This window comes from Microcebus murinus, chromosome 7 (genome assembly GCF_040939455.1).
Source record: "Microcebus murinus isolate Inina chromosome 7, M.murinus_Inina_mat1.0, whole genome shotgun sequence".
Taxonomy (NCBI): domain Eukaryota; kingdom Metazoa; phylum Chordata; class Mammalia; order Primates; family Cheirogaleidae; genus Microcebus; species Microcebus murinus.
In genome coordinates, this window is record NC_134110.1 from 82,667,573 (window position 1) to 82,690,085 (window position 22,513).

A 22,513-nucleotide genomic window follows, 5' to 3' on the forward strand; every position below is an offset into this window, starting at 1 on the left:
TGTTTCCAGAAATGTTTCTCTATCGTGCTAATCTGTATTCAGCTTCCAGCAATGCATCAAAATTAACCCCAGTTTATGGCTCCAGCAGTTTCTGCTCTCTGTAAGTCAATCTGAGTTGCTATATCTCTCTGGATGAACCTGTCTCTCCTGGTTTCAACATGTCAGTTTTCCATGTTGCTTCAATTCTCTGATGAGTCCAAGAAAATCTGTAGTATTTCAATTTCTAAAGCTTTTTCTTGTTGTCAGAATGGGAATAATGACAGAGCTGAAACTGGAAGTCCTCCTGCTTGTGTTTTCAATAAGATAGTATTATTGGATGAAATTAACATGAATGGGGTTTTATTTTAAACAAGTCTGGATTCAAAGCCTGACTCTTCACTTAATAGGTGAGTGGCATTAGACAAACTAGTCTTGCTGAAGAGTTTCAATTTTTGGCAATAGTGTACTAGGTATTTTCAAAACAAATCTTGCATTGAGAAAAACTTAAAAAAAATAGAGAAAAAATATTTAAAACTATTTTTTGAAGGCATTAGGGTAGTGAGGAATTATTTGAGTGTGAACTAGGAGAAAAAGGAAGGCCAGAGAGCCTACTTTTCCCCTCAAGGTAATTACTAATTCCAAAAGTGGTGGCTGAGAAGCTAAGAAGAGTTTTTGTTACAGTCACGGACTATGGAGGCCAAAAATTGAGTTAAGGGACCTATAAGCAACAACAGCACAGAGAAATACACCGGGATTACAGTTGAAACTTTAACAGTCTTCAATATAGGAGAAAGAGTAAACTGGATATAGACTAGTCCACTTTTCAATTGGTTTTAATCTATGATTGGATTAAGGTTATTTACGAATGGTAGAGTCTTGAGCCTAGCTCCTAATAAAAGCAAAAGTAAACTCTCTCTGGAGGAGGATAACATCGTTCAGTGCCTCAAACTAATTCTATAATTTTTATATATAACACCTAGTACCCAATCAAAGATAATCAAGCATATAAAAACACAATATGTAACTGGAAAGAAAGAAAACAAGACAGTAGGAATGAATCACAGGTGACCAAGGTATTAAAGTTGTAAAACATAGAACTCAGAGTACTTGGCTTAATATGTTCAAGGAAATAAAGTACAAGATATAACATTTCAGAAAAAAAAGTGAAAATTATTTTTAAAAGACTCAAATGGACATTCTTTATTTGAAAAACAAGGTAAATCAAATTATGAGTTTAAGAGATGGATTTAACTTCAGATTAGTCACATCTGAAGGGAGAAGTAGGGAATTGGATAATAGAGCCGAAGGAATAGCCTGAATGAATCATGTAGAACAAAAGGGTGGAAGATAACATTTAAGTACATTATATATACAATGTTTTACATTATAATATATATATAGTAAAAAGTTCTATAAAGGTCTATGTAATTGGAACTCTAAAAGTATAGAAAAGAGAAAATGGAATTAGAAGCAATAATTTACTACATCATGGCAAACATAATGGCAGACGATTATACAAACATGATAATTGTCAAAAAAAAAAATGTCAAAAAGCTCAAAAATTTAAGGAGCACTAACCACCCCAAAGAGAATAAATAAAGCTGTCGGAGTAAAACTGATAAAACTGATGGGAAATAAAGAAATACCAAAAAGATAGTTTTCAAAGCAGCTGAGAAATCTGTCACATGACCTTCAAATCAGCAGCAATAAGAACGACAGCTGACTTTTCAGCAAAAACATCTTCAAAATATGGAAAACAAATACCTGCCAACCTAAAATCTTACTTTTAAAAAACCCTCAAAATGCAGATAAAATAAAGATATTTCTAGGAAGCCAAATCTAAGAGATTTAATACCAGCACACCAACAACAGGAAAAAGATGATCACCTAGAAGAAAAAAACTATATCAGATAAAAGCTCAGAGATACAGTATGGATTAAGGAGTAATTAAAATGGCTTATATAGGCAAAAAATGTAACTAAACATATAATATATTAAAATGCCTTGTGGGATTCAACATGTATATGAGTCAAAATACAAAGGCAACAATAACAAATAAGATAAGAATCAAGTAAGTGAAGCTAAAGTGTTCTAAGTTCTTTGTATCATGTGTGGCGTGTTAAAAGTATAAAGTTTTATATTTACTAAATCAAGGTAGCCATGAAAATAATAAAAAGAGAACATATTAGTAAGCTAATAGAGGTAAAACTTAAATTATATTTAATGAAATAAAAATTAAGCAAATTTTAGAGAAATAAATATAAAATAGGTGGGTCAAGTAGAAGGCAGAGAATAAAAAGTTGAATTATGTGTCAGTGTATCAGCAATTACATTAAATATATGGATAAAATATCCCCCAAAAAGCTATTGTTTGTTCACCTGGATAAAATAGCAAAATCAAACTATATGTTGCTCATAATACACACCATCAAAAGTAAAAATCTTAGTAAAAATCTTGAAATTCAAACAAAATAGACTTCAAAGCAACAAACATTAAGAGAGGTAAAAAGGAATATTCTCGAATGACTTAAAGTTTGCTAACCCAGGAAAGATATAAAAATTATTAGTGTACATGCACCTAACAAATCTGTGTAAAGTATAAATGGCAAAAAATGTCAGAACTAAAAGATCTGTGGGAAAGCACATTGAAATGCGATCCATGTGGTATTATTTTTACAATAATTTGCTTCAGTGAATAATTTTCTTCTTACAAAATGGGTTGTATATGGAAAGTTTCATTTTTTATGAACTTACATTTTTAATTTTGAATTCATATTACAATATAAAAGCATTTATCTGTTTGAAGTTGATAGGCTTCTTCTACCTATTCTTGCCAGAAGGATGCAAAATTAAATGCTTGTTGAAGTAATTGTTAGGAAGCCAATAATAAGGCATGGATATTACCACAGGGATGGGTAATCTCACAAAGTTGTAATACAACTATGATTTATTTCTGATACACAAAAAGAGAAAAAGTTTCATCACACTGTGATTTTGAAAATGATTATTATGCAGCTGATTTATTTTGTACTCTGCTTTCACTCTTCTTCTTCCTTATATAACTCAAAGAAACAGAATTATGCAAAACACTGGTACAAAGCTTAAAGATTAACTACGTTGCAGGATTTTAATAGTGGGATCTAACTGCTTCACAGAGTTTATGGATAAAAATGTTAGAAAGTTGAATTTGATAAATCCAGGTCTCTATTTAGAGATCATTTCTACTCCATAAACTCTCTTCCTTTACTCTACCCTATCTAGAACCTGACTTCAATTCTCTTTTTCTTTGCTTTTGATGTATGCACATTACTTCAGAGTTTGGAGCACTGCCTGTACAATTATACAAATAATCATATTGATATGGTTATTTAAAATATTTTTAAAATTATTAAATAAAATAAATACATGGTTATTTCTATAATTATATATGTTTTGATTATAGCTATCACAGATATTTAGTGTTGTAAGTACAACCTTAACTTAACTGAACTCTATGTAACCCAAAGTTTCATGACTGCACACTCCCTAGCCCAAAGTCCAAGTCAGACAAATGAGTAACAACCTAACACCAAGTAATATCATTGGAAGGTTGTTTATAAACAAGTAGTGCTCCTGTGTTTATTCCTAAGTATAATACTAAATTCACTTGCAAAGAAGATTGTGTCTAAATACTACATAAACTATGGCAAGTATCTGGCTAATAAAGAAAACAATCTTTTTTTGTTTACTTATGTAAATATTTTTAACAAATTCAATTATGAGATGAATTGCTACATTGATTGTCTTAGTTTTATAATTTAATCAATTAGTTCTCTAATTAGCTATTCAATCCCTGCTGTGGGTACTCTCCCACCTACCTCAGATCATTTTCCTTCCTGTTTATGTTTCCTATTATACCCATATTTTTACTGCCCAGATTGAAAATCTCCTTTTGGGAATTAGGTTCTGATAGGAATTCTTTCAGCACTAAGTATTTTAAGAACAAACATTGGCAATTTGTTTGATCACACTATTGCTATGGAAAGTTTAGCCTTTATATATATATATATGTGTGTGTGTGTGTATATATGTATATATATATATGTGTGTGTGTATATATATATATATATATGTACTATATATATATATATATATATATATAGTACAATGTTATAAAGTTCCTCATTTAAGAGCTTGAAAATCTCTCTCTTGAGCTACAGAAGATCTAGAGTATATGTTAACAATCAACAAAATCCCAGCATATAACTCTGGGATTTTGTCCTAGTTCATTCACTGGTGAAATTACAACATAAATCTGAAAGTGAAAACTAGGCATCAGTAAATGACAGAGATTTGAACATACCTAAGAAATAGACATGGAAATACAAAAGGATGTTAAGCAAATTCTTTTTTGTTAAATTTCTTTCTAGTACTTTATTTTTTTCTTATTTTTTTTAAATTTCAGCATATTACAAGGGTATAAATGTTTAGGTTACATATATTGCCCTTGCTCTGCTGGAGTCATAGCTTCAAACATGTCCATCCCACAGATAGTACACACTGCACCCATTAGGTGTGTATATATGCATTCCCTACTCCCCCCTCCCATCTTCCCTACACCTGATGAATGTTACTACTATATGTGCACATAAGTGTTGGTCAGTTAATACCAATTTAATGGTGAGTACATGTGGTGCTTGTTTTTTTATTCTTGTGATATTTTACTTAGTACAATTGGTTCCATCTCAATCAAGGATAATACAACAGGTGCTATATCACCATTGTTTTTTTGTGGCTGAGTAAAACTCCATGGTGTGTGTGTGTGTGTGTGTGTGTGTGTGTGTGTGTGTATATATATATATATATATATATATATATATATCACATTTTATTAATCCACTCATGTATCGATGACCATTTGGGTTGTTCACACATTTTTGCAACTGTGAATTGTGCTACTATGAAGATTCGAGTGTAGATGTCTTTTTTATAGAATGTCTTTTGTTCTTTTGGGAAGATGCCCAATAATGGGATTGCAGGATCAAATGGTAGTTCTACTTGTAGTTCCTTGAGTTATCTCCATATTACCTTCCACAGAGATTATACTACTTTGCAGTCCTACCAGCAGTGTATGAGTGTTCTTATCTCTCCGTATCCACGTCAACATTTATTGTTTTGGGACTTTTTGATAAAGGTCATTCTCATTGTAGATAAATGATATCTCATTGTGGTTTTGATTTGCATTTCCCTGATGAGTAGAGATGTTGACCATTTTTTCATATGTTTGCTAGCCTTTACTATGCCTTCTTTTGAAACGTTTCTGTTCATATCTTTTGCCCACTTTTTAATGGGGTTGTTTGATTTTTTCTTGCTGATTTTCCTGAGTTCTAAATAAATTCTAATTATTAGTCCTGTATTGGAAGTGTAGCATGCAAATATTTTCTCCCATTCTGTAGGCTGTCTATTCACTTTAATGATATTTGTTTCCTTGGCTGTGCAGAAGCTTCTTAATTTGATTAGGTACCATTTATTTATTTTTGTTGTTGCTGTGATTGTCCTTGGATCTTCTTCATAAATTCTTTCCCTAGGCCAATGTTTATAAGAGTTTTTCCAACATTTTCTTCTAGAATTATTATACTTTCCTGCCTTAGGTTTAAGTCTGTTATCCACCGTGAATTTATTTTTGTGAGAGGTAAGAGGGGCAGATCCTGTTTCAGTCTTCTGCATATGCCTATCCAATTTCAGAAAAGAAAGGACTCTAATAAGCTTAATCAGGAATGAAAAAGGAGAAATTACAACTGATACCACAGAAATATAAAATATTATCTATGAATACTGGAAAAAGCTCTACGCACATAAACTGGAAAATGTGGAGGAAATGTACAAATTCTTAAAAACACATGGCCTATTTAAACTCAATCAGGAAGATACAGAATTCCTGAAAAGATACTACCAAGTATTGAAGCAGCAATAAAAAGCTTCCTAAAAAGAAAGTCTTGGACCAGATTGTTTCACACCTGAATTTTACCAGACCTACAAAGAAGAACTGGTGCCTATCCTGCAGAAATTATTCCACAGCATCGAGAAGGAAGGAATCCTCCCCAATATGTTTTTTGAAGCCAACATCACCCTGATACCAAAAGCAGGAAAGGACACAACAACAAAAAAATAAAACTACAGACCAATATCCCTTATGAATACAGATGCCAAAATTCTCAAGAAAATCATAGCAAACCGAATTTGGGTGCTTATCAAAAAGATAATCCATCATGACCAAGTGGGCTTCATCCCAGAGATGCAGGGATGGTTCAACATATGCAAATCTATAAATGTAATTCAACACATAAGTAAAAGTAAAAATAAAGACCATATGATTCTCTCAATTGATGCAGAAAAAGCATTTGACAAAATTCAGCACCCTTTTATGATAAGAATGCTTACAACAAAATAGGCAGAGATGGGACTTTCCTAAAAATGATAAAAACCATATATGGCAAACCCACAGCCAAGGTCATACTGAACAGGGAAAACCTGAAAGCATTCCCACTTAGAACTGGAACCAGATATGGTTGCCCTCTATTAGCACATCTATTCAACATAGTGCTGGAAGTCCTTGCCAGAGCAATCAGACATGAGAAGGAAATCAAGGGCATCCAAATGGGGGCAGAAGAGGTCAAACGATCACTCTTTGCTGACAATGTGATCTTATATCTAGAAAACCCCAAAGATTCTGCCACGAGACTACTGGAATTGATAAGCAAATTCAGCAAAGTCTCAGGTTACAAAATCAATGTATAGAAATCAGTAGCATTCCTGTATGCCAAAAACAGTCAAACTGAAAACCAAATCAAAGACTCAATACCCTTCACAATAGCAACAAAGAGAGTAAAATACCTACAAATATATTTAAGGAGGTAAAAGACCTCTAGAGGGAGAACTACAAAACACTGAGGAAGGAAATAGCAGAGGAGATAAACAGGGAAAACCATACCTTGCTCATGGCTTGGCAAAATCAACATTGTTATAATGTCCATACTACCCAAAGTGATCTACAGATTCAATGCAATCCCTATTAAAATACCAACATCATTTTTCACAGGTCTAGAAAAATAATTATATGCTTCGCATGGAACCAGAGAAGGCACTGTATAGCAAAAGCAATATTAAGCAAAAAAAAAAAAAAAAAATTGGGAGGTATCAATTTACCAGACTTCAAGCTGTCCTACAAGGCTAGAGTAATGAAAATAGCATGGTACAGGCAGAAGAACAGAGATATAGACCAATGGAATAGAACTGAAAACCCAGATATAAAACCATTCTCATATAGCCATCTAATCTTTGACAAAGCAAAGAAAAACATACACTGGGGAAAACAATCCTTATTTAATAATTGGTGCTAAAAATTGGATAACAAATTCTGTTTTTTTTTTTATTTCAGCATATTATGAGGGTATAAGTGTTAAGGTTCCGTATATTGCCCATGTCCCGCCCTCAAGTCAGAGCTTCAAGCGTGACCATCCCCCAGACAGTGCACATCTCACTCATTATATATGTATATACCCATCCCCCCTCTCCCCTCCTATCTGCCCAACACCTGATAAATGTTATTCCTATATGCCCACTTAGGTGTTGATCAGTTAATACCAATTTGCTGGTGAGTACATGTGGTGCAGCATAGCAAATTCTTAATTAAAGAACTTCTGCTAGCCAAGAACTTCAGGAATTATATGTTAGAATACACTATTAAAAATAATTTTCCTTTCTTCATTGTACATCCCTAATTTTACCACTTAGATATGATTTAAACTACTTTAAAGTTTAGGTTATTTCACACATTGTGGTGTCATTGTTTCCTAATTTCATGTTGTGTTACTGCCTACCATTCAGTAACACATAGAATTTGGAGATACACTTTCACATTGAAAGACTACCAAAATCAAAGACTGTAGTTTTGTTTGTTTGTTTGTTTTATTTATGCTTGAGAGCCAATTGTATTGTACTTTTTAGTTGCTTTCCGGGTTTTAATAGTTGGAGTGCTTGCCTCCAAGATTCTTGGTGCAACTTCCATGGCAGCAAACATTAAAATAGTGTTATGAGCACATTGCTCATATGGGATGAAACTGCTTGAAATGAAAGGTGATCTGATATGCTATTTTGAGAATTATACTTCTTTAAAGTATTAAATATGTTCATTTGAGAAATACAATTCTATTCCAGAAAGGGACTAAATAATTATTAAGGCAATTCTTGGAAAATCAGAGCTACATTCCCAGATTCCTTAGAATACCTTTTCCATGCAATTCATACAAAAGCAAAGATTCAAAAAATGTTACTCTGATTTCCAATATCTGTGTTCATCAATTTTATTTAAGAAGTTTCTGAAATTTTCACATTTAAAATAACAAGTTTTCTTGTTTGTGTGTACATAATAAAACAAATGAGTGTATATTTTAAAAATTAATTGTAATTGAATGCCAGTAAACTTAGTATTTACATAAAAATAGACATCAGAAAGGTGAAGAGAGTCATAATGTCAAAGCTATGTTGTCACATATTTAAGCGCGGTATTTTTTTGGAAAATTTGACAAAATGACAATATTTAAAAAAAATTAATGTCAATAAATAAATATTTAAAATTGCCATTTTTATCATTACACATTAACATAAATGATGTAGACCACAAAATTAAACATAATTTTATGTTTACTTTAGTTAATTTTCTTTAAAACTGGGTTGTCAGTAATAACACACACAAAATATAAAGAATGCAAATCAAAGTATAATTAGAAGTATAATGGAAATGAAGATAGTGACTTACTGTGGTCTTGAGCTGCATTGTGGAAGTATATTGGCAGAAAAATTAGCCAAACCTTTTTTTTTTTTTTTTTTTTTTTTTTTTGAGACAGAGTCTCGCTTTGTTGCCCAGGCTAGAGTGAGTGCCGTGGCATCCTAGCTCACAGCAACCTCAAACTCCTGGGCTCGAGTGATCCTTCTGCCTCAGCCTCCCAGGTAGCTGGGACTACAGGCATGCGCCACTATGCCCGGCTAATTTTTTATATATATATCAGTTGGCCAATTAATTTCTTTCTATTTATAGTAGAGACGGGGTCTCGCTCTTGCTCAGGCTGGTTTTGAACTCCTGACCTTGAGCAATCCGCCCGCCTCGGCCTCCCAAGAGCTAGGATTACAGGCGTGAGCCACAGCGCCCGGCCCAAACCTTTTAATGTGAATACATTGTCATGAAAACCACCATTATTAAATGTATTTTAAAGTTTTTATTTATTTTAAAGCAGGATTAAATGAACATTATTTTAAAAAAATGTTTCTGCTTAGAAATGTTTCCATTCACAGAAAAATTGAACAGAAAGCACAGAGAGTTCCCATATGTCTCCTACCCCTACACACTCACTATCTCCCTGACTTTATGCAACTCCGCCATAGTGATAACATTTGTTACAATCAATGAACCTTCCTTGATAGATCATTATCCCTCAAAGTGTATAATTTATATGAAAGTTCACTCTTGGTGTGGTACATTCTAGGTTTTCACAAATGTGTGACATGTATCCACAATTATAGTATTACACAGAATAGTTTCACTGCCCTAAAAGTCCACTGTGCTCTCCCTGTTCGTCCTTTTCTCCCACCTAACCTCTGACAACCACTGATCTTTCTACTGTCTTCACAGTTTTGCCTTCCCCAGAATGCCATACAGTTGGAATAATACACCATGTAGCCTTTTCAGATTGACTTCTTTCGCTTAGTAATATGCATTTAAGGTTCCTCCATGTCTTTTCGTGGTTTGATTGCTCATTTCTTTTAAGCGCCAATTAATATTTCACTGTCTGAATGTAACACAGTTTATTTATCCCTTCACACACTGAAAGACATCTTGGTTGCTTCTAAGCTTTAGGAATTACGAATAAGGCTTCTGTTAACACCAGTGTTTTTGTATGGACATAAGTTTCCAATTCATTTGGGTAAATAGCAAGAAGTGTCATTGTATCACAAGGTAGAAATATGTTTAATTTTGTAAGAAACTTCTGAATTGTCTTCCAAGTGGCTGTACCATTTAACATTCTCCACCAGCAATCAATGAGTGTTCTTGTTAGTAAACATCCTCACCAGCATGCAGTGTTTTAACTGTGCTCGATTTTGGCCATTCAATTTGGCGTGTAGTGGTATTTCATTGTTTTGTTTTGCCTTTCCCTAATGAAACATGATGTGGAGCATCTTTTGATATGCTTATTTATCATCTCTATGTATTCTTTGCTGAATTGGCTATCCAGGTCTTGACCAATTTTTTAATCAGATTGTTCATTTTCCAATTGTCAAATATTAAAAGATCTTTGTATATTTTGGAAAAAGTCCTTTATCAGATATGTCATTTGAAAATATTTTTTCCCAGTCTGTGGCTTGTCTTTTTATTTTCCTGAAAGTGTTTTTCACAGAGGTTTTTTAATTTTAGTAAAGTACAGCTTATTTTTTTTAATTTGTAAGTATTTGATTTATTTATATTTTTATTTATTTTTATTTTTAATTGATTATATATTTTATGGATCATGACTGTGGAGTTACATCTTAAAAGTTATTATCATACCATGGTCAACTAAATTTTCTCCTATGTTATCTTCTAGGAGATTTATAGTTTGTGTTTTACATTTAGGCTTACGATCCACTTGGAGTCAATTTGTGTGATGGTCTGTGCCTACATCTATTTTCTTTTGTGCTTAAATGTCTAGTTGTCCCAGAACCATTTGTTGAAAAGAACATTTTTGCTTCATTGCATGTCTTTTCTCCTTTTTCAAAAATCAGTTGACTATATTTATGTGGGCCTATTTCTGAGCTCTCTATTCTGTTACCAATACAACATCGGTCATGATTACCACAGCTTATAGTAAATTTTGAGGCTGAATAGTGTTAGTCTTCCAACTTTGTTTTTCTCCTTTAATATTGTGTTGGCTATTCCAGATCTTTTGCCCCTTCCATATAATCTTTAGAAACAGTGTGTCTATATCCATAAAATAACATCTTGAGATTTGTGAGGAAATATACTGACTTTATATATCAAGTTGGGAAGAGCTGACAACTTAATAATATTTAGTATTCCTATCCATGAGCATGTAATATCTCTTTAGTTATTTATTAGATCTTTTCAAATTTTACCCACTAGAGTTTTTTTAATTTTTTAATACAGCTCTTGTACATATTTTGTTAGGTTTATAATTATGTATTTCATGATTTGGGATCCTAATATAACTGGTATTGTGTTTTGAATTTCAGATTGTACTTGATCATTACTGACATATAGGAATATGATTAATTTTTGTATATTAACCTTAGACTCCTCAACTTTGCTATAATTGCTTATTAGTTTCAGTTTTTTGTCCATAGGCTTTTACTACATAAACAATCAGTTCATCCATGAACAGAACAGTTTTGTTTGTTTCTTGCCCATTTGTAACTTTTAATTTCCTTTTCTTGGATTATTACATTAGCTGGAACTTTCAGTATGATATTGTTCTGACCTTAGCAAAGAAGCTTCTAGTTATTTGCCATTAAGTAGGAGATTAGTTGCAGATATTCTGTGAATGTTCTTTATTAAGTGAAAGAAATTTTCTCCTCTTCTAGTTTGATTAGGCTTTTTAATGATGAATAGAAGTTGTATTTTGCAAAATGCTTTTTTGTATCTATCAATATGATCATTTGCTTTTTCTTCTTTAGCCTGTTGAGGTGATGTTTTACATAAATTGATTGTGGAAAGTTGAACCAGTACTATATATTTGGGATAAATCCCACTTGGTTTTAATATATAATTTTTTTATATATTATTAGATTTTACTAGCTAATAATTTCTTGAGAATTTTTGTATCTATGTTTATGAGAGATATAGGTCTATAGTTTTCTGAAAGCTGACATTACAAAATTTGCATTTATTTTAATTTGTTCAGGTACATATTTTGTGTTAACTACATGAACAGTATTATGAGTAGAGAAAATAGCATGGTCAAAGCCCTAAGTTCACTAACAAAAATAATAATGAGGAAAATGATGATGATGATGATGAGATTCTGGCATAGTGAGTGAAAGGGGTCTAATGGAAATGATTAGGTCAGAGAGAGAGAGAATCTATAAATTATATAACAGTGGGCCCCAACATTTTTGACACCAGGGACTGATTTCATGGAAGACAATTTTTCCACAGGCTGGGGTGGGAGGTGTTTGAGGGTATGATTTTAGGATGATTCAGGTGCATTACATTTTTGTGCACTTTATTTCTATTATTATTACATTGTCACTTGCCACTCATTGGTAGGGTTTTGATATGAGTCTGCAAGAAGTTGATTTATTATGGTCTCTGTGCAGTCAAACCTCTCTGCTAATGATAATCCATATTTGCAGTCTCTCCCCAGTGCTAGCATCTCCACCTCAGCTCTACCTCAGATCATCAGGCATTAGATTCTCATAAGGAGTGCACAACCTAAATCTTTCACATGCACAGTTTACAGTAGGGTTTGTGTGCTTCTATTAGAATCTAAAGCCTCTGCTGATCATGTTAGGTAAATAGCTAGGATCTCCAGCTCTTGGAAGGACAAGGATCCCCTGCTTTGGTGCTTCCTCAAGCAGTTGCCCCACCTGGGAAGAAGATAAGGGTGGGCACTCCATTTTAGCGTTGCCCCACCCTTAATCCTATCCTCAGCAACTGCTACACCTGGGGAATGCTACATCCTAGGCATAACAGGATCTGGAAAGTGACCTATAGTAACCTAAGACTAATTATTATGTTATTAGCTTAAATCTACATTGTGGTTTGTTCCCCCCAGGGAGGACTTTTAGAGAAGGAGCTTGAATATGCAGGTACAACCTTTATAACACCTGTTAATCATTTGGTAATAGCCCACACCTCCCTAAAGCCCTTCCCTGGAATAGGCCATTAAAAGGAAACAACTGGAGAATTCCCAGAGAGAGTGTGTCAGTTAATCAGTGAGTCAGTGAGTTGGTCTGTCTCTCTCCACTCATGGAGCTAGACCTGTTTCCTTTGCAATGAAAAGCTACTCATGTGAAACTGCTTCCTGCTTGTTGTCACTCCATCACTTGTGATTCTTTTCCAAGCAAGGAGCCAAAGAACTAGGATAACGGTCCACCAAGAGGTGGAACACTGACACTTTGGTGTGTCTGGTCATTCTTGAGCCAAGAGTGCAGCAAGAACGAAGAGCAGACTGCCACCCAGACAATCTGACAGGAGGTGGAGCTCAGGTGGTGGTGCCAAGGATGGGGAGCAGCTGTAAATACAGATGAAGCTTAGCTCGCTAGCCTTGCTGTGTGGCCTGGTTCCTGACAGGCCACAGACCAGTAGCCCTCCTTGGCCCAGGGTGTTGGGGACTGTAGTTATATAGGACTTTGTGGGGCTTGTTATGGAATTTACATTTTACTTTACTAAGCATAATGGGAAACCATTAAAGAGCTTTAAAAAGGGGAATGCCATAACCATTTATGTTCAATTGTGACATACAAAACCACATTTCTAATAGAACACCTATTCTAATTCTACCTTGACATCTTAGTTCAATTTTGTAAGTTTGTCACAGCATCTTCCTGTGCTAAATAATTAAAAAAATCAATTACCTCTTTCAAAATACATTTTAAACAAGCCAAATATTTTCACTTTTATGAATCGTAAGTGAAAATGTTAAGTTTAAGCAAACATTTCCCTCTTTATATTTATTGCTACTAAAATTTCATGACTTTTTAGCCATTGAAATACACACATTAAAGAAATCATTTTGCTGTTTTTCAAATCGTTTCCTAGGAAGGCCATTCTCTGGATCTGATCTTATCTGAATCTACCAGAGAGTTAGAAGATAGTTCTGGCCCCAGAGTGAATTGCTGTGAATACTTGGCCAGATCTCAAAATCCATGTGAGATGAGCACTTTGAGCTTTCTGTAACAACAGAAAATTCTCAGCCTATAGGAATTAGAGTGATTCTCATTTATAGCACTCTTGGAATTGCACCTGTGTAATTATTTATGGCACAGAGCAATAAGAGTACAGATTGTGTCACTCAGGCTGTCTGGATCTTAAGTGTTGGCACGTTAAACTTGAACCCTTAGATTGTGACCTTGAGGTCATTCAAGCTACCCATTTCAGGTATACCACCAGTTCCTGGAGAAGGATTAACCAACTACTTTATTGCATCTCTACCATTCCCTTTCCAGCCAGGCATTTCTTATGTTATTAAAAAATGTATAGAAGTAGATAACCCTTTTAAATTATTCTTGATAATTTCAAGAAACTTTATGCTACACAGTATACAGCCATTTTTTTTCATGTCATAGTTCAATAATTATAATGTTTCTAGTCATGTTGTATAAGCAATTGGTCAATAGGTCCTCAGGTAGTTTATGTCATTATTGCAATGTTTAATCAGACCAAGAAAATAACATTGTCATATTAGAGCTCCATATAAAAAAATAATATGCAATATGTTTGAGGATTCCTTGTATATAATATATTCAAGTTATGATCAATACCTGATTTTATGGATCACTTTTTAAAGACTATGGTTTGAAAATTTGGTTAAAAATTGGGTTTATTTATCTAAGCTAATACAATTCACCTGATAGCATTATTAAGATGATTTACCATAAATAGCTTGAAAAGAACTGCATTATTTTTCAAAATGTTATTTAAAAGAGAAATTTCTCTAAAATATGTTTTAGGGAACTAGTGGAAAGTATGTGTAGAAATTAAAATACATTTAAGACAAATATCTAATATCTGGATTAGATCATGATTTCAAAACCATAATTTAATCAAATATATCATGAAGATAATCCTAACCATGAAATAGTAAAAGAAATTTTAGGAAATTATTCTTACATCATTCAATAGATTTTCAAAATTATAAATTAATTTCAGCAGTTTACTGGATTCTTCCTTAAATGAAATCATTTTCTCATTTGTGATTTATATCCCTATCCCTGCTCCTTTCTCTTGATTTTGCAACTTGTCTCTTAAATGATGCTTTATTTTCAAATATGTTCTCCCCCATGATTTGACGGCAATGGCCTATTTATAATTAATAGTTGTGGCTAATCTTTTGTCTGATTTAAAAGTCACTATTCATCATCTCATAATTGTTGGGAATTCTGTTGAAGTTTGGAACTCCCAAAAATATATCCAACATAGTCCTTGCTGTTTTGGTATTCATTGTTATTGACAATGAACAATTAAAATATTGAAATAAATGCTATAAATAGAAGGATATACAACAAATGGGGAAACACATGAGGGAATTCCTTAATTTTATCTGAATAATGCTGTGAAAATGTTTCCTGAAGGGATGGGAATAATATGCTAACTGAATCTTTAAAGACAACTAGGAACAAGCCACGAGATCAAAGAAAAGAAATCATCACTCAGAAGAAATAGCCTATGGAAAGGGTAAAGCTAGAAGTTTGTCACTTAGAGCTCTTCCACTATGAAATCTTTAGCTACACTATCTTTTCATAACTTGAACTCAGATCTCAGCAGCCTTTACATTTTAGTTGCTATTTCCAAACATCTGTAGTTCAATCTCATACACACTTTTTAATATCTCCTTTTTCTCCCAATCCACCAGTCTTCGATGGCCTAATTTACCTGGAAATGAATTAGATAACAGTTATTTCATTATTTTTAGTGCTTTGGTATAAATATTTTCCATTAGATTATTTTATAAATTTTATTTTTGATAATATTATAATCTATATCATGGTAACTTTATCTTATAATTATCTATTTATACTATATAAATATAAATAAATTTTATATGTTATTTCAAATTAGTTTCCCTAGGAATGAGACTCTGAGATTAGTATGTAGGACATTTATCAGGAAATATTCTAAGGATCCACACCCAAAAGGGAGAATCGAGGCACACTTTGGTAGAGGAAGAAGGTAAGCTGTGATGCAAAGTCAATTAAGGTGTCAACTCATCCTACAGTGAGATCTGAAACCTGGTGGCTCTTCAGAGTTTTTCTGAGTTGTGATAAGAGATCCAGGTCTGGTTCTTCAGATGTACTTTCAAGAGGCCATTGCTTTTAAGCCAACAGCTTCTGACTGAATAGGAAACAATATGATGTTCTGTAACATGTCAGAATGATCTAGGTATCTTCAAACTAGATTACAGAAGAAGGTCGGGGAGTCAAAAATGGCCTTGGATCAAAGCTGTAAATGTATACTGTTGTCTGTTTCTAATGAAAGTAAACTGTTTATGATCCTTCTTTCTGATAAGAATCAAAAACAATTTGGAGATACCTCAAAGAACTGAAAATAGAAATACCATTTGATCCAGTAATCCCACTACTAGGCATCTATCCAAAGGAAAAAAAAGACATTTGCACTCAGATATTTATAGCAGGTCAATTTACAATTGCAAAGATGTGAAAACAACCCAAATGCCCATCAATACATGAGTGGATTCATAAAATGTGGTCTATGTATAGCATGGAATACTACTCAACTACAAAAATCAATGGTGATCTAGCACCTCTTTTATTATCCTGGATAGAGATTGAGTCCATCCTTTGAAGTGAGATATCACAAGGATAGAAAAACATGTACCACATATATTTGCCATCAAACCGGTACTAATTGATCAACACTAAGGTGCTCACATGGTAGTAATACTCACTGGGTGCTGGTCAGGTGGGGGGATGGGAGGGTGGAGGGTAGAGCAAGTGGGATGGGTAAACCCACAGCTAATGGAGTTGGGGCTCATTGTATGTGGGAAGGACATGCTTGTGGCCCTGGCTTGAGCAAGGCAAATTCATTTCATGTAACCAAAATGTTTGTACCCTCATAATATCCTGAATAATACTTATATATATAAGTATTATTCAGGATATTATTCAGGATATATATATATATATATATATATATATATATGTATATATATATATAGAGAGAGAGAGAGAGAGAGAGAAAGCTCTGAATCAAAAAAAAGAAAAGAACAGAAAAGAAGACATCTGGCTACATACTTCATACCTGCAGTCATGTGAATCCACTGCAATTGGAGCTGCTATTTGGTTCAAGTTTGTGGGAGTCTATAATCATTCTTCAAAATTTGTTGGCCTTTTTAGGGTCCATTCTGATAAACTAAATAGAAATATAATAAATACTACTACTCACATTCTATAGATCGTTAAGGGATTATAATATTTGCTCCCTCCCACACACCCAGATTGTGATATTCTTTTAATTTCTTAACTTGAATGGGAAGTAGGAGCATTTTATTATCTTTTTCTAAACATTAGTTGCCCCCAGAAATACCTTTCTAATTTCCTTGTTCTTCCAATTATCATTTCCCTCATTTTGCTCAATACTTGGTTTGTTTCACCCACTGGTACATTTTCTTTCACCTGTATACAACTTCACAATAGGTGGAAAGTTAAATAATTACTCTGCTTCTTTGTGCCAGGGGCTATCCATTCTGTACCTATTACCAGCAACAAGTTTCCCCTGGGAGCTGGCTGTTGGGTAATCCTGTTTCAGAATCCCATAAAATGTCTTCTTTCTTGCAACACTCCTTCTACAAGATATTGCAGATTGGGTTCCCTGGGAAGCCGACTATGAGATTGAGATTAGCATGCAGGACATTTATCAAGGAGTGATCTTGAGAGCAACACATGTAGGGGAAAGGAAGGATGAAAGACCAAATAAAGCAAGGTGTTGGATTGCATTGCATTCTTAACAAAGAATTCAGCCAATCCCACAGGAGAACCTAAAGCTAGATGACTTGTCAAAATTTGTGGGGGCTGGGCCTACAAGAAAGGATGGATGGATGGAAAGAATGTAAGCAGGGTGAATGAAGGGACAAGTGAAAACACCTGCCCAAAACTGCTTGTTTACTATGTGCAAAGGTCAGCTGAAAACAGCTGACCTCTATGGATGTCATTAAAGAAATTAGAAAATGGCCCTGACCTTTTGCACGTGTCCTTGGAAATAAATACAGGAAGGAACTTAGCTTGGCAGGCCATTTTCTCCTTCAGACTTTGGTCTCTCCCCTTCTCTCTAAAAACTATGTGTTTTGAGTAATTATTCCTTTCCTACTGAGCACTGGGGAGAAAAGCTGCCACTACAAAAATTATCTCAACTTGAGGTAACAAAGCCAATCCTTTATAGTCTTGTATCATTAGATGCAAGATGCCCATGTGAAGAGAGTATGACCTTGTATAAGTAACCTTTTTATAGTCAAGGACCATTGCTGGAAAGCTAACTAGGACCTTGATCTGGAAGGACTTGTAGCAGCTAAAGAAATGAATTCTTGAGTCCTTCAGTCCATCACAATATGCACTACATATGTTGACCATGTACACAGTGTTCTTGTTAAATTCACTTATGAATTCTAATACTTTTTATAGATTCAAAATATTTCTATGTGTAAAATTGTGTAATTTGTAAAAATTGATAATATTCATTAATTATTTTCAATATGTATACCTTTAACATCTTTTTCCTGCCTTATAGCATTGGCTAGAATTCTCAGTACAGTATTATTGGAAGTGGAATGTATTTTTATCTCCTGATTTAAGAGGAAAATGTTTAATATCATACCAGTAAGTATGATGTTAATTTGTAGAATTTGAGGAAGTTTTCTTCTATTTCTAGTTTGCTGAGAATTATCTTTTTTATTGATGTTATGTTTTATCAAGATTAGGTGCTTATATCAAATTTTTTTCTGCATCTATTGAGAACATATGACATTGATCCTTATATTAATGTGACAGATTAGACTAATTGATTTTAAATGTGAAATCAATTTTGCATTGCTGTAATAAAGTCTAGCTGTGTATATTATCCATTTGATATAGCACTGAATTTAACTTACAATATTTTGCTTTAGATATTTTCCATTTGTAACATGAGTTATTAGCCTGTAATTTTTTGTGCTGCTTCCATTTTTCCTGAGTTTAATCAAATATTTCATCCAATTTATTTTTCATTTCAGAGTACTAATAACTGAAATTATTACAAATATACATTTTTCTATTTCCTAAATATATTTGTTTTTGTTTTCCTGTTTATATATTTCTACTGCTTTATTTGTGTTTATTTCTTGTTTTTATAGTTTTTTATTATAATTATTAGTTTATTTTTATGTGAACATATTGAGACATAATTTGTAGACAGTAAAATATACCCATTTACAAATAAAGTTTGAGTCTTTACAATATATACAACTATGTAATCACACCAAAATCAAGATATAAAATATTTCTATGACATCAAACATTTCCTCTTGCCCCCTTGAAAGTCAGATTCTATCCCAAGCAATAATTGATTTTTCTATCACTATAGACCTGTGGTCCCCAACCCCCAGGCTGTGCCCTGGTACCGGTCAGTGGCCTATTAGGAACTGGGCCACACAGTAGGTGAGCAGCAGGTGAGCAGCTGGTGAACAGTGAAGCTTCATCTGTATTTATAGCTGTTCTCCATCACTGTCATCACCACATAAGCTCTGCCTCCTGTCAGATCAGCTCTGGCAATAGATTCTCATAGGAGTGTGAACACCACTATAAACTCCCCATGCGAGGGATCTAGGTTGCGCACTCCTTATGAAAATCTAATGCCTGATGATCTGAGGTGGAGTTGAGGCAGTGGTGCTAGTGTTGAGGAGCAGCTACAAATACAATTACCATTAGCAGAGAGATCTGACTGCACAATAAATGTAATGCACCTGAATCGCTCTGAAACCATCCCTGCTCCTGTCCATGGAAAAATTGTCTTCCATAAAACCAGTCCCTGGTCCCAGAAGGGTTGGGGACTACTGCTATAGACTAGTTTCATATTTTTTAGAATTTCATATAAATGGAATTATACTGTACACTCATATCTGGTTTCTTTTGTTCATCATATTTTTGCTATTCATCTGTTTTGTAGTGTGAATCAGTAGTTCATTATTTTAATTACTGAATTAATTTAATCAATTTGTTCAGCCACTAATAGCTAGCTGTTAGGCATTTGGGTGGGTTGTTTGTATTTTCCAACTATTATCAATAAACTTTTTGCACAAGTTTTTATGTGATATGCTGTATTGGGGCAAATATTTACAAGTGGTATTTCTGGTTCATATGGTAATTGTATGCTTCACCCTTATAAAAAAAAACTACCAAATTCTTTTCAAAGCATTTTACATACCCAACAGCAAAGTGATAGTTCTGTTCTTTTCCATCCTCACCAAGAATAGAGAATAAAAGACAAGAATCATAAAAGACAAAAGGGATAAATTGGAATTCATCAATATATGTCTTTGCTCTTTGAAAGACATTGTTAAGAAAAAGAAAAGACAAACCATAGCCTGGGAGAAAATTTCATTTTTAGTTTTCAGTTTTTTAATAGACACATACTAATTGCTCATATTCATATAGCTAAAAGTATAATATATATTATTGTTAACTATAGTCTCCCTCAGTGCTGTAAAACACTAGAAATTATTCCTTCATCTGTCCGCAATCTGTCCCCTCTTCTCCCTATCCTTTCAGCCTCTAGTAATCTCTGTTCTACTCTTTATGAGATCAACATCTTTATCTTCTGCATATAATGGAAGGAAATATTTTTAATTCACTTATCTGACAAAGGACAAGACTATGTAAAAAATTCATACAAGTCAGTAACAAGAAGACAAATGTTCCAATTTTGAAACTGGGTAAAGCATTTAAGTAAAAACTTGACAAAATAGACTTACTGATAGTCAATCAGCTCATGAAAACATTTAACATTATTCAACAGTCAGCATTATTAGTCATCAGGGGAATTAAATAAAAGCCCCAATGATGTAACACTACATGCCCACTAGAATAACCAAACTTTTAAAAGACTGCTCATTCCAACAAATTTATTTTGATTCTTGTTTAAAACTTTCGAAGTTATGAATGTTCTTATGTGTATTCTTTTGACTTTGTCCCTAAGATTTAAATGTTGTGTTCTCATAGACCAATGAAACAGAATAGAGAACCCAGAAATAAATCCATGCATTTACAGCCAACTGATTTTCAACAAAGGCTCTGAGAACACACATTGGGAAGAAGGGACAGTCTCATCAATAAATGGCACTGATAAAACTCGATATCACATGCAGAAACATGCAATCAGATCCCTATTTCTCTTATTGGATCACTTTAGGAAACAACATGTACTGTAACAAAACATAGATGAATTTTGTATTCTGATCTGATCTAAAAATACTATATTGTACTAGGTGAAGTTTTGGCCTGTAAAACTTAGTGGCATTTCCAAAATTAGTCTTATATCACCCATATAATAATTATTTTTTTAATTTTGCTTTCTTGATCTTTTTATTAAAAATGACTTTTTTACTGGACTGCTCAATTTTTCCTATTCTTCTTTTATAGAATTTTATATTTTTGCTCCATTAATGATTACCTAGAAATTATTTTTAAATTATAGTTTCTTATGAAACATTGAGAAGAAATTAGTATACATAGTTGCACCTATTATTTATACCCTGTGTAAAATTTGTTTTAGTATACAATTTCTTCTTTCTTCTACCCTCCCACATGACCCAAGCTACCCTGAGTGCCTACTGTTTTTTGTCTTGTACAGCAAACTTTGTACTTTCTAAAGAACTACTTTTCCAAATAAAGGATCAAATGGACTATAAAAAACATGGTGCTAGCTGACTTTGAAAGGTGATCAAGACAGGAAAGTTTACTTATTATTTTCAGCATTTATTTGCAGTTACCATTATCTGGGTAGGTTGGTACAATGACTGTTGTCATTCATCCTGTCCAACAGCATCATTTCCCCCTAAGGTACTGCCTTCTACTTAGATATGCCCACCATCATTTCACAATTCCAATTATCTGTGGCCAATAAGGAAGACTCTCCGGGGGAGGACAAACTGCAGAAAGGAAGTTCACTTTGGCTTGGGTCTCTTCCTCACATGATTACTACGGTGCTCTGAAGTTAGAGGCTCTCTGTCTCTTCTGTAACTGAATGCAACTCTCCTAATTTGCAAATTGTTTGGCCCTGCCCCTCCCCTTCACTTAGCCTGTCTTCCTCAAGGAAAACCAAGCGAATCTCACTATCAGCCCTCTATATTGGGTCACCCCCTCCCCCCGCCCCCTGTATCCTTGTCTTTGTTTTTTTTTTTTTTTTTTTTTAAATATTTATTTATTTATTTATTTATTTATTTTGAGACAGAGTCTCACTTTGTTGTCCAGGCTAGAGTGAGTACCGTGGCGTCAGCCTAGCTCACAGCAACCTCAATCTCCTGGGCTCAAGCAATCCTCCTGCCTCAGCCTCCCGAGTAGCTGGGACTACAGGCATGCGCCACCATGCCCGGCTAATTTTATATATATATATCAATTGGCCAATTAATTTCTTTCTATTTATAGTAGAGACGGGGTCTCGCTCTTGCTCAGGCTGGTTTTGAACTCCTGACCTTGAGCAATCCGCCCGCCTCGGCCTCCCAAGAGCTAGGATTACAGGCGTGAGCCACAGCGCCCGGCCTTTTTTGACCGTTAACTCTCCCCTGCTATACCTAGGCTT